The sequence below is a fragment of the Humulus lupulus genome, chromosome 2 (genome assembly GCF_963169125.1).
Source record: "Humulus lupulus chromosome 2, drHumLupu1.1, whole genome shotgun sequence".
NCBI classification, from domain to species: domain Eukaryota; kingdom Viridiplantae; phylum Streptophyta; class Magnoliopsida; order Rosales; family Cannabaceae; genus Humulus; species Humulus lupulus.
In genome coordinates this window covers 99,159,332-99,173,748 of record NC_084794.1, presented here as the reverse complement: position 1 = coordinate 99,173,748, position 14,417 = coordinate 99,159,332, and positions in this window count along the sequence as shown.

Sequence of the window (14,417 nt, the reverse complement as noted above, 5' to 3'; positions counted from 1 at the left end):
AATTTGATAAGCTTGCGAAGTTTGCACCAGATCTTGTGCCTACTGATGCTGCTAGGCAAGATCATTTTATCAGGGGGCTTAATACCATGATAGCCCGGGATGTCAGGATCACAACGATACCTGGAGGAACAAATTATGCCCAGGCCATTGAGAAGGCTCTTACCGCTGAGGAAGCGGAGAACAAGATATGGAGGGAGAGCGCGGTGAGGCGTGAGGGCCGCAGAGCGATGCCTCCTTATTCAGGGAAAGGTAGGGGCGGAGGCCCCGGTGGCTTCAAGAGGAAGACTCCTGACACTTCGACCGCTGCTGGTCCTGATAGGAGGGGTCGGGGTGGCCGTCAGGGTGGCGGCGAGGCATGGCGAACCTATCCAGAGTGCCTGAGGTGCAGAAGACGCCATCTGGGCGAGTGTCGGGCCAAGGCTTGCTTTGTGTGCAAGGCAATAGGGCATCTCAGGAAAGACTGCCCAACAGTGAAGAAAGGTGAAGCAGGAAAGGTGGATAGCTTGACTCTAGCTCGAGTATTCACCTTGACTCAGGTGGAGGCTGAGGCTAGTCCCTCAGTAGTGACAGGTCAGCTTTCTAGCGCTGGCTTTCCTTTTACAGTGTTGATTGATTCTGGTGCTACACATTCTTTTGTTTCTAGTAGAGTGATTGATAGATTGTGTAGACCTAGTGAGTATCGAACCACGTGGTTTGGGACTTTGTTGCCTGCAAGGGAACTGGTAGTCTCTAGGAGATGGATTAGGGCACTGCCAGTGATGGTTGATAGTAGGGAACTCTCGGTAGATCTGATTGAGTTAGATTTGGAGGATTTCGATATGATTCTGGGGATGGACTGGTTGGCTAGATATGGGGCTACGATTGATTGTAGGAAGAAGATGGTTACTTTTGAGCCTAAGGACGAGGCCCCTTTTGTCTTTGTGGGTGCAGTGTCTGGACCCCACGTGCCCATGATTTCAGCATTGAGAGCCAGAGACTTGTTGCAGGGGGGATGCATAGGTTTCTGGCTAGTGTAGTGGATACCGCTAGAGTTATGCCGACAAGGCCGGGAGAGACCAGATTGGTGTGTGAGTTTTTGGATGTTTTCCCTGAGGATCTGCCAGGATTGCCGCCGCGTAGGGAGATTCAGTTTGAGATTGAGTTAGCACCGGGGACAGAACCAGTATCAAGGACACCATACAGAATGGCACCAGCAAAATTGAAAGAGTTGAAGATACATTTGCAAGAACTTCTGGATTTGGGGTTTATCAGGCCTAGCTACTCTCCATGGGGCGCTCCAGTGTTGTTCGTTAAGAAGAAGGACGGGACTTTGAGGATGTGCATCGATTACAGAGAATTGAACAAGTTGACTATTAAGAATAAGTACCCTCTACCAAGGATTGATGACTTGTTCGATCAGTTGCAGGGTAAGACGGTGTTCTCAAAGATTAATCTTCGATCTGGTTATCACCAGCTGAGGATCAAAGATGAGGATATATTAAAGACGGCCTTCCGAACACGGTATGGGCATTATGAGTTCTTGGTCATGTCTTTTGGTCTGACCAATGCCCCAGCAGCTTTCATGGATTTGATGAACAGGGTGTTCAAGGACTTCTTGGATCAGTTCGTCATTGTCTTCATCGACGACATTTTGGTATACTCCAGTTCAGAGGCAGAGCATGAGCAGCATCTCCGACAGGTTTTGTAGAGGTTGAGGGAGCATCAGTTATACGCCAAGTTTAAGAAGTGTGAGTTCTGGCTACCAGAGGTGACCTTTCTTGGACATATAGTTGGGGCAGAAGGGATTAAGGTGGATCCGTCCAAGGTAGAAGTAGTTAGGGATTGGCCGAGGCCGAGGAACGCCTCGGAGGTGCGGAGTTTTCTTGGGTTGGTCGGTTATTACAGGCGGTTCGTAGAGGGGTTCTCCAAGATTTCTTCACCGATGACAGAGTTGACAAGGAAGAATCAGAAGTTCGTCTGGTCAGAGAAGTGTGAGAACAACTTTCAGGAGTTGAAGCGACGACTTATTTCTGCACCTGTGTTGAGTCTTCCTTCGGAGGAAGGGAAGTTTGTGGTCTACTGTGATGCGTCGAGGATGGGTTTAGGCTGCGTGCTGATGCAGAATGAGAAAGTTATAGCCTATGCATCTCGACAGTTGAAGGAGTATGAGCAGAGGTTTCTGACTCACGATTTGGAGTTAGCAGCAGTGGTATTCGCACTAAAGGTGTGGCGTCATTATCTGTATGGAGACAAGTGCGAGATATACATTGATCATAAGAGTCTGAAGTATTTCTTTACTCAGAAGGATCTGAATATGAGGCAGAGACGTTGGTTGGAGTTGGTTAAGGATTATGACTGTGATATCCTTTACCATTCTGGAAAAGCCAACGTGGTGGCAGATGCATTGAGCCGGAGGGGCCCAGAACAGTTGTATAGTTCCACCCAGATCTTGAGAGAATTGGCTGATGAGATGGTCAGGGCAAGGATAGAACTGGTAGTGGGCCAGTTAGCCAATATCACTTTGCAATCGACCTTGTTAGAGTGGATCAAGGAGGGTAAGTTAGTGGATGCACAGTTGCAGGAAAATAGGCAGCATGCCTTAGCAGGGACAACTAAGGATTATTCAGTTTCTGAGATAGGTTTACTCTGATATCAGGGACGAATATGTGTTCCGGCGGATGAGGGGATCAAACGAGAGATATTGGATGAGTCTCACACCACACCATACTCACTTCATCCAGGTACCACGAAGATGTATCAGGATCTACGGACATTATATTGGTGATCCGGGATGAAGAAGGATGTAGTTGAGTATGTGTCTAGATGTTTGACATGTCAGCAGGTTAAGGCTGAGCATCAGCGACCAGCAGGATTGCTTCAGCCTTTGGGTGTCCCAGAGTGGAAATGGGAGGATATTACGATGGATTTCGTGGGAGGATTACCCAGGACAGTTGGACTTCATGATTCGGTGTGGGTGATAGTGCACAGATACACTAAGTCAGCTCATTTTCTACCAGTGAGGTCGACTTATACAGTTGAACAGTATGCAGAGCTGTATGTGAGGGAGATATTTTGTCTCCATGGGGTTCCAAAGTCTATTGTATCTGATCGAGACCCTATCTTTACCTCCAAGTTTTGGGGAGCTCTGTAGAGAGCCATGGGGACTCAGCTGAAGTTTAGCATAGCTTTTCATCCTTAGACTGATGGACAGTCTGAGAGGACGATTCGGGTATTGGAGGACATGCTTAGGGCATGTGTGATTGATTTCGAGGGTTCGTAGAGTAAGTATCTCCAATTTATCGAGTTTTCATATAACAACAGTTATCAGTCCATGATTGGAGTGGCCCCTTATGAGATGGTATATGGAAGAAAGTGCAGATCGCCCATTCACTAGGATGAGATGGGTGAGAGAAAGTATTTGGGGCCAGATATGGTTCAGAATACTAATGAGGCCATTGAGAAGATTCGAGCTAGAATGCTTGCCTCGTAGAGTAGGCAGAAAAGCTACGCTGATCCTAAGCGTAGGAACATGGAGTTCCAAGTTGGGGACCACGTGTTTCTGCGAGTTTCACCATTGAGGGGTGTGAGGAGGTTTGGAGTGAAGGGCAAGCTAAGCCCTCGATTTATTGGACCTTTTGAGATCCTAGAGAAGGTTGGGCAGGTGGCTTATAGGCTGGCCTTGCCACCGTCGCTATCATGAGTTCATAATGTGTTCCATGTCTCTATGTTGCAGAAGTATGTTTTTGATGCGACGCATGTGCTGAAGTACGAGGACTTAGAATTGCAGACAGATTTATCCTATGAGGAGTGACCAGTTCAGATTTTGGATCGGAAGGACAAAGTCTTACGGAATAAGACGATTCCATTAGTGAAAGTACTATGGAGGAGTAGCAAGGTCGAGGATGCGACCTGGGAGTTAGAGATAGCGATGCAGGATCAGTATCCTGAGCTATTCAGGTAAATTTCGAGGACGAAATTCTCCTTAGGAGGGGATAGTTGTAATGACCCAAATTCGCTAATAAGGCTTAAGGGCCTTGATTAGTGTGCTGGGAGGGCATAAATGGGATTAGAGTGAATATTATTGACTTAAATGTGTGAATATGTGATTAATGATGATTATATGATAATTAATGATGTTATGTGATAATATGAAATAAACATGTGATATATGTGAGAACCACATTATTATGTGGGCAGGTTCATAGAGCGCAACTCGAGACGATCCTAGGGTTAGATAGCGGGAAAAGTCACAACGGGACTTAAAATATGACTTTGGACAAGTCAGGGGTATTTTAGGTATCGGGTAGTGATTTGGACTATTGGGTTATGAAAATAAATATATGGAGATATATTTGAGGTTAGGATGTCTAGGCGGGAATATTGGGGGATTTTACCGTTTTGGCCTCGGGGACAGTTCCGGCACCCCGAGCCTTGGGATTAGCTTAACAAGTAAGACAAAAGTTAGGAAGCCTTTAGGGAAAAATAAACCGACTCAATTTTCTACTCAGCTGGTTACTCTCTCTCTCTCTTTCTCTCTCAAGGAAAACAAACTAGAGAAAATCACATAAGCAAAACAGGGAAAAATTAGGGGAAATTGTTGGGAATTGAGTGGGAATTTCTGAGGCTTAGCTCCAGACTTACTAAGGGGAAACAAATCAAGCTAAGGTAAGGATTAAATCCTATGTTATCTGAAGTTTAACCTTGAGCTTTCAGCTGGGTATTAAGGTATTGTTCAATTGATGGTTAAGGTGGAATTGAGCTGGGGAAATCCTTGGAATCAGCTGGGTTTTGGCTAGAGGAAGGGTTCAATCAAGAAGGTAAGCTTTGTTTCATGATTGGTGATTTGAGTTTGAGTTTGAGTTTTGACTGACTAAATTGGGTGTTTAAGTTCTTAGAGTTTCAAGGGTTGAAAGTGAGTTTTCTATGGGTTATTGAGCTGAATTTATGTTGAATTGTGTAGCATAAGTTGTGGAAATGTTGGGTGTTGAAGTAGGGTACTTAGGGGTGGTTTTGGCTGAGGTTTTGAGCTTTAAAATGGTGGGTTTTCTGGGTTCGAAAGGAAGGGTCGCGACTCTGTTCTAGAGCGCTGCGGCCCTAGGATGAAAAAGGGCTAAGGAGGCTTGGCCAAGGGAGGGCGTCGCGGCGCCCAAAGCAAGGGCCGCGGATAAGCTTCAAGGGCAGCAGCCCTTGGTTGTGCACTTGAACTTTTGAGGGTTTTAGGCATGGGAATGTGGTCTAGTATGCTCGGGATTGATTTCACCACCGTGCTTGGTGGAATTCGGATTCCCGGGAGTTAGTTATGTAACCGGAAACCTATATTCGAGTATTAATGGAACCCTATACTTTGGTTGTGACTAGGTGATAAAGGCTTAGGCTCAGGAATGGATCGTGCTTGAGGGGCGTTGCTCGTAATTCAATAACTGCAAAGATTAAAGGTAAGAAAACTGCACCTGGTTGAATATATGTTACGGGACTAAGGGTTCCCTACTGTGATTGCTTGAAATGATGGTATTATGCCATGCAAGCTATTTAGTGAACCAATGGCCTAAGGGTGCCAAGGGTTACACTAGCGCACAGGGTGCGGCTCGGCCACTGGTAGTTGAGGACAGCTTATTATGCACTGAGCTCGGTTTAAGCGGGCCGGAGTCAGTGGGTTAAACAGAGGGTGCGGCCTAAGTCGTCGGCCCTGAATATCATGTGATATGAATGAGATATGTGTTTGATTATATCTTGAATCTAAATGTATGTGATGAATATTTGATGTGGATTATCTGATGGGGGTACATGCGTAATGATTTAACTGTTTGTTATCATTGTTTGTGTTGTATATGATGTTTTCTTGCTGGGCTTTGGCTCACGGGTGCTACGTGGTGTAGGTAAAGGCAAGGGCAAATTGGACCAGCCCTGATTGGAGAGCTCAGCGAGCGGAATGTACATGGCAGGCCACTCAGCTGCTACGATTGAGGAGGTTACAGGGACAAAAGGACCAGAACCTTGTATCTTGCCTTAGTATGGTTAAAGTTTACTTTTAACTGTTGGGTTTTGCAATTCAGCTTTTAAACTCTTATCTTTTGGGGATCCCTTTTGTAAACTGTTTGTTGATTTATAAAATGTATCTTTTGAGACCGAAAATGTCTTTTCACCCTAGAACACTTAAACTAATGACACGTTTTTAAATTAATGACTTGATTAGCAAGTCTTGCACTTTACAAGTACACAGTGTAGCGGTCTTGGCTATCCAGGGCGTTACAGTATATGATACTGGTGGTATTAATATTTATTAAAATGGGTCCATATATTCCATTGCATACCTTTTATTTGATCATTTAATACCAACAAACCCTTCATGAATTTCTTCTATGATCTTTTTAGCCTCGTGCGAAATTACACATCTTAGTAATGCCATGGAATACCCTCTTTTCTACAATCTCCCTTCCAAGATAATATATCTTGGTACTTTGTACATCAGTTTTCAAGCCTCGTTTTGGTTTGTTTGGAGGCTCCCACTTTCGAGATAGTCGATTATAGGTGTCATCGAAGTAGGCTGTGAGTTTATCGTATCAACCTCGACTTCGTTAGGCTCGGTTATGCTCGATTCTAGAAAAAAATTCTAGTGGTACCACATTAAGTGTATCAACTTCCCTGGTCTTTGTGAGTTGAGCTAGAGCGTCTGCATTCAAGTTTTGTTCTCATGGAACCTGCTCAACAATGTAGAACTCAAATTTTTTTAATGCAACTTTGAGTTTTTCCAATTATGCTGCCATTTTAGTGCCCCGAGCCTGGTATTCTCCTAGGACTTGGTTGATGACCTTTTGAGAGTCACTATAGCACTAATGGCTTTAGCTTTTAGCTAGAAAGCTATTTGGAACACTGCCAATAATGCCTCATATTCAGCCTCGTTATTGGAGGCCTTGAAGCCAAACCTTAAGGCTGAATGAAACATGTTTCCTGATGGGGTTATTAGGATAATGCTTGCCCCCGATCCGTTCTCGTTAGAGGATCCATCGACATATAGTCTCCACAGCTCGCGAGCTGGGGTTACGACTTCTTCGTTGGTTATTTCTGTACATTAAACCATGAAATCATCCAAGGCATGACCCTTTATCATTGTTTTCGGGTGATATGTAATCTCAAACTGCCCAAGTTCGACTGCCCATTTCAATAGTATCAGAAGATTAATGAATGGTAAGCACTTGCCCATAGATTTTGAGAAGAACCTACTCCAAGCTGCCATACGTCTAGTTAGACTTTTGACATCTTTATGCTTTTGAGGTTAAGGCATGCCAATTAAGGCCCTTATCATATCCGAGTTTGCCTCGATGCCTTGAGCATTTACTATAAATTTGATAAATTTCCCGAAGATACTCCGATTGAGCAATTTTGTGGGTTGAGTCATGTTATACTTTCAAAGTATAGTAAAGCACTCTACAAGGTCATCAACATGGTTATTATTGTGCTTGGACATGACCAACATATCATCCACATACACTTCCATGTTGTTTCCTATCTGTTCAACAAATATTCTATTTACCAGTCTATGATATGTTGCACCAGAATTTTTGAGCCCAAAGGGCATCATGTTGTAATAATACAACCCTTTATTGGTGATGAAGCTCATATGCTCCTGGTCGGGTGCATGCATGGCTATCTAGTTATTTCTAGAATATGCGTCCATGAATAACATGATGTCATGACCGGAGGTTACATGCTTGAGATGATCGATACGAAGCAGAGGGAAATAGTCTTTTGAACATGCTTTGTTGATGTCCAAATTGTCGATGCAAGTTCGCCACTTGTCATTGGGTTTCAGGACCAGCACTGGGTTGGCATTCCATTCTAGGTCAAAAGCATCTCGGATAAACTGATTTTCTTTGAATCTATCGACCTCCTCTTTCAAGGATTTCTTCCTCTTGTCGTTGAGTAGTCTTCTCTTCTATTGTTTTGAGAGAAGTTTTTGTCAATGTTAACGTATGGCTTATAGCAATGGAACCGGTCCCAATCATATCTGAGTGCCACCTTGAAAATATATCCTGATTTTCCCTCAAGAAGTGAATTAACTGCTCTCTCGCATCCATTGTGAGGTTCTTCCCAATCTTTACCACCTTGGTGGATTCCTTTCCATCGAGTTGAATATCTTCGAGCTATTCAATCAGATCGAGATCGGCCCTATCTTGTTCTACCTATGTGTCGATCTCTTCATCGACCTTGAATATCACTTCATCAATTTCCTCAATGATGACTAGTGCATGTGCACTAGCTTGTCTGTTCCCCGTCATTGCGATGCTATAACATTCTTGAGCTGCTAACTGATCTCCCCTTAGTGTCCCAATGCAACTAGGGGTTGGGAACTTAATGGCCAAATGCCTAACAGATGTAACTGCCCCCAACTCGATTAGGGCTGGTCTCCCGAGCAAGACATTGTAGGTGGATGGGGTGTCTACCACTATGAACTCTAGCATCTTGGTTGTCGAGACTAGGTAGTCTCCCAAGGTTATTGTGAGCTCGATAGACCCTGTGATGGTTATTCCCTCTCTTGAGAATTCATATAGCGCCATTGCACAAGCTTTAACACCTCGAATAGACATGCCCATCTTTTCCAAGGTTGCTTTATATAAGATGTTGACCGAGCTCCCGTTATCAATCAGGACTCGACACACCCTCTTGTTTGCAAGTTGGAAGGTAATGACCCGGGGGCATTATGAGGAAATTGGACGTGTGAAGTGTCCTCTTTGGTAAAAGTGGAATCAACTCTCTGTTGTTTCGGAGCTCGCGGTTCAAACACATAAGGAGATCCACTCTCGTTTTAAGCTCTTGGACATACCTCTTATGTGCATTTCTGCCCAACCCTACAATGTGTGGTCCCCCCGCGATGGTTATTACGCTTTTTTTCCATCGATTGGGGGAGGTCGACTATCCTCCCTCGCAAGTGGGCTGCAGCTTGTTGGGAAGGTTGAGTCAGAATGGACTTCTGCCTGGTCTTGATTCTTGTTTTAGATATACTATTTGAGGTAGGCTATCGAGATCAAACCCTCGATCTCATCTTTTAACTACAGGCATTCCTCAGTTGTATGACCCATGTCCCTGTGGAATTTGCAAAACTTGTTTGAATCTTTCTTGATCCTCTGATGTTGCATTGCATCGGGTCGCTAAAGGGGACTTGATTCTCATTTGCGACAAATATACTCTCTCGAGTATATGTGAGCTTGGTATATACTGTATAAATGGAGAAGTGTTTATCTCCTTTCTTTTTCTTACCCCCATCAGCCTCAGGGTTGTTCTCTTCATTCTTCTTTCTCTTAGAATAATTGTCTCCGGTGGGTTGTGTCGTGGGGGGCGTAGCAGAGGTAGTAGTTGAGTTAATGTTTATCATTGTAGTTATTGAGGGCGGAGGAGCCAGTTTAAGTGCCAACCTTGCCTCATCTACATTGAAAAAACTCTGGGCCCGAGTGGTGAACTCGGCTATTGTCATCACTAGCTTCCTTTGCATGTCATGCCAAAGAGGACTTTCTGGCAGTACTCCAGCTCGTAGTTCCATAAGATGGTTATTGTCATCAACATTGCGAGCTCGGGATGCCTCTGTATTGAACCTTGTTAGGTAGCTCTTTAGTGATTCACCTAGATATTGTCTAACATTTTTTAGGGTGGAAGCCTAAGGCTTGATACTCTTCACAGCTTGGAACTTCATCTTGAATTCCTTAGACAACTGATCCCAAGACGAAATTGAGTATCTTCAGAATTTGTCAAACCAATTATTTGCTGGTCCAGTGGGTGTGGTGGGGAAGAGCATACATTTGACCTCATATCTAGCGTTGCTGGCTTGCATCACAATATTGAACGTGGTCAGGTGGCTGCCTAGATTGGTAGTCCCATCGTAGGGCACTACTTGGGGTATCTTGACACCATTGGGGAATGGTGTGCAAGAGATATGGGAAGAAAAAGGCCCGAGCTACTCATCTGAATAATAGGCCTTTTCTATATTTTTCCCTTCTTGAAGGAGCCTGAACGCTTCCTCAAGTTGGTTGATTCTCTCTTGAACCAAATCAATCGGAGGGGGAGCTTGCGCTATTGGGAGTTGGTTGTTGTTCATAGGAACTCTAACTCCTTGTTGCAGTATAGGGTTGTATTGATTTCCATACACTGGTTGTAGAGGCTCCCTCTGGGCATTTAAGTGTGCCCTCAGGTCCGAGTTAGGCTGATTAAACTGCCTATGGTTCTGGTTCAGGTGGTCCTGAAGATCAGGATAACTATTCAGATAGTTCTCATAATACCTAGGCTCAGTGTTATAAACACTCATTGAAATCATACTTTGGTAAGAGTTCAAATGCACACAATATAATATGACATATCAAGGTGTTGATGTGGTGTACATAAATTAACAAACTCTGAGTTTTTCCAAATCCTTCGAGCTCTGGAACAATACAGGAAAGCATGAGAAATTTTCTCATAGGTAGCATCACAAAAAGAATAAGTGGGATCATATATAATTTTCCTAGAGAAAATATTTGAAGTTGATGGTAAAAGATGTGAATAAGCTCTCCAGATAAAGTGTTTAACTTTGGATGGTATATTAGAGTGCCAAAGATGTGACCACCACTTCCTGGAGTTTTGTAAATTTGAGGATGAAGGAGGAGAGTTAGAAGACATAGCTAAATGATAAGCGGTTTTTACAGAAAATTGACCTGAAAGAGTTAAGCACCAAATAAGAGAGTTTGATATATGCAAAAAAGGGGAATGGAGAGAATGGATGTAACAATATCAACAGAAAAGTAGGTATTTATTTTATTAAGATCCCAACAACCAGAAGGAGATATAAAAAAAAAAGAAACAAAATTAGAAGAAGGAGGATTAGGAGAGTAATATGTTATATACCTAAAATTAGGAATCCAATATTCTTGGAGAGTTCTAACTAAATTACCATTACCTATTTTCCAAAAAAAAAAACTTTGCTAAACAAAATAAGCAAAGTGATATTTTTTAGCTTCTAAAAACCCAGTAGTACTAAAATACCTAGCATTTAAAATTCTGGCCAAAAGCGAATTAGGATTTTGACTTGCTTAGCCAACATAGCCAGATTAGAATGAATTAGAGATCTCAAACCAAGGCCACCAAAAAGTTTTGAACAACATAAATAAGACCATTTTTTCCAATGTATCTTAGAATTAGCACTTAATGATCCCCACCAAAACTCAGCCATGATGGATTCTATCTCTTGATACCGACTGGAAGTCTAAAACAAGGCATAACATAAGAACGTATTTCTTGAATCACTGCTTTTAACAAAACCTCTTTACAAGTCCTAGAAAAATATTTATTATTCTAGTAGTTTAAAAAAGTATTTATTTTATCTATTAAGAAATCAAAGGATAATTTTTTAGATCAATTGAAGCATTGAGGAAGACCTAAATATTAATTAATGAAAGGTTTATCATCATGACCTAAATGATCTAAAAACATGGTTGAATATGAAGGATTTGTGTTTGGAGAAAAAAGGATAGAGGATTTAACAAAATTAACTAATTGACCTCAAGCCTTATTATAGATATCTAGAGCATCTTTGATTGCATTTCGAGAGTCTACATTTACATTACAAAAAAGAAGACTATCATCTGCAAAAAGTAAATGAGAAATAGAAGGAGCAGAACGTGAAATTTTGATACCATTAAGAAGACTAGAATGCTCTTTTAGACGAAGAGCAGAGGACAAGCCTTCAGAACATAAAATAAAAAGATAAGGTGATAGAGGGTCACCTTGGCGGAATCCCATGAGTGGGAGTAATTCAACCACTAACCTGACCATTAATACAAAATCTAATAGATACAGTCTGAAGACAATGCATAATTAAAGAAACAAACTTAAGAGGAAAATTAAAATGAATCATTACTAATTTAAAAAACTACTATTCTACTCTATCAAAGGCGTTAGCCATATCTAACTTAATAGCTGCCCAACCTAACATTATAAAAAATAATTCTATTAGACACAAAAGTAGATTGAGAAGGGGAAATAATATCATATAAAATAGGTTTAAGCTGACTAACTAAAATCCTAGAGATAACTTTATACATAGTAGAACAAAGATTAATTGGCCTAAAATCTTTAAGATTACAAGCATGCTTTGTTTTTTATGAATTAAAACTAAAAGATTAGAGTTAATGTTAGAAATATCTACATTATTATATTGAAAGGCTAAGACTGCATTCGTTAGATCATTACCAACAACATACCAATTTTTTGTGGTAAAAATGAGCATTAAAACCATCCAGGCCTGGAGCTTTATCACTTGATAATTGAAAGAGTGATTTTCTCACATTTTCAACTGTAAAAGGACTATATAAAAGATTATAGCATTCCTCTGAAATTCGTTTTGAAATTCCTGAAAGCAGATAAGAGATATCATTATTATCAACACATGTGATGAAAAAAGAGAAGAGAAATTGAAACGCCCTACTACCCAGAGACCGTTACGCGGAGGGTGAGTTAGGGCCTAAGATCAGGCCGAAATGTGCATTTTAAACAGTGCTAAACTTGCTAATCGAGTCATTCGACCATAATCATGTAACTAAATGTAATTAATAGTTTAGGGTTAAAAATTTTGGTTAAAGATACAACGTTTCACTAAAACGTTTACTGTATACATTGGGATCCCAAAATATATTATAAAGGTTAATTACAATAAAAAATTTACAACCAGCCGTCCTAAGCAGAAAAATAGGGTTTAATCCTAATTCCTCTTTAAACCCTCGGCCGTGGTGGTCGAGCAGCCGCATATGTACACATCATCACCTAAGCTCTCCAACTCAAGGATGGTCTACCTTTCTTTTGCCTTTACCTGCACCACATAGCACCCGTGAGTCGAGGCTCAAAAAGAAAACTCAATATGCTCATGAACAGGTAATAACATGTCACTGAATCATAATTGGCATGCCTAGCAATAATAGCCCTATTCATTCATGCAAGCAAGTCCAAATAAATCATTATAGGCCTTGCCCTCTGTATAGATGACTATCAAGTCAATCTGTGAATAGATGGCTAATGTGTCCATCTTTGAATATGTGACTAATGAGTCACACACTTGGGCTCTGCACCCTAATCAGATAAGTGACTAATGAGTCACGCACTTGGGCTCTGCACCCTAATCAGATAAGTGACAAATGAGTCACGCACTTGGGCTCCGCACCCTAATCAGATAAGTGACAAATAAGTCACGCACTTGGGCTCCGCACCTGTAACGCCCTACTTCCTTAGAGCCGTTACTAAGTGAGTTTTAAACGTGCATTTAACTCGCTAATCGAGGTTTTTAAGTCAAAAGTGTAATTAAATCATAAACAGTGAAACAAACTTTGAAAATAATTCCATTTACTACAAATCGTTGAGTGTTTGACACTTGGGATCCCAAGATACTGTTTAGAAATACTTACAACATATAATTTACGAATTTAAGTCGACTAGATGACAAAATCTAGGTTTTAATACAACCATCTCCCAAAACCACTGGCCGTGGCAGCCAGGCAGGCCAAACATGTATGTGCCGCTTCACGCTCTCTGTACTCATGGTTTGTTGACTTTCCCCTTGCCTTTACCTGCACCACAGAGCACCCGTGAGCCGAAGCCCAGCAAGAAAACCCTTACAAGCAGATAACATAAGCATAACAAACACTTAGCATATAATCAGGCCACCAATAGGCTAAACACATACGACCATGCCATCCCAGGCGCTTTACCATGCCCTGGGTTCACGGTCCACACCGTGAGGATATCCCAGGTATCCTTTAGGGTCTCGCCCTGGTAGCTTGCACTCCACGTGCTAAACGCAGCTCCCGGCCCCTTGCCGCTCTCGGCCTTGCACTCCATGTACCTAACGCCGTTTCCGGTCCCTTACCGTTTCCAGCCTTGCCGAACTCAGCCTGCGCCGTTCTCGGCTCTTGCCGAACATCTACACATATGCATACACAGCATAACAAAGCATATAATAATTATGAACAAATCAATCAAAGGGCTACGCCCTGCAACACAATCATATAGGGCTCAGCCCTGCATACAAGCTCTGTGGAAGATAGTGGTTTCTTACCTGTGTCCCGAGCTCCCGAAGAACTGAACCCTCGAGCACGGTCCTCTATTCCGAGCCTCTCCAAGTACCTAGTCACAACATATAAATAGCATCCCCATTACTAACCAATTTAAGAAACATCTCCCGGAACCAATCCCGAGCTCTCGGGACCTCCCGGATCCCCACACAAGGTGGTGGAAGCGTCCCCCGAGCCCCAAGGGCAAAAGCCTAAAAAATGAATTTTCCCCTGCCCAGAAATGGCCTAGGGCCGCGACACTAACCCTCAAGGGCCGCGGCGCCCAGCGTGGCCTCCTTCCTTGATGCAACCTAGTGCCGCGGCGCAGAAGAACATGGCCGCGACGCCCCTTCGCGAACCCAGAATTCTGGGTTT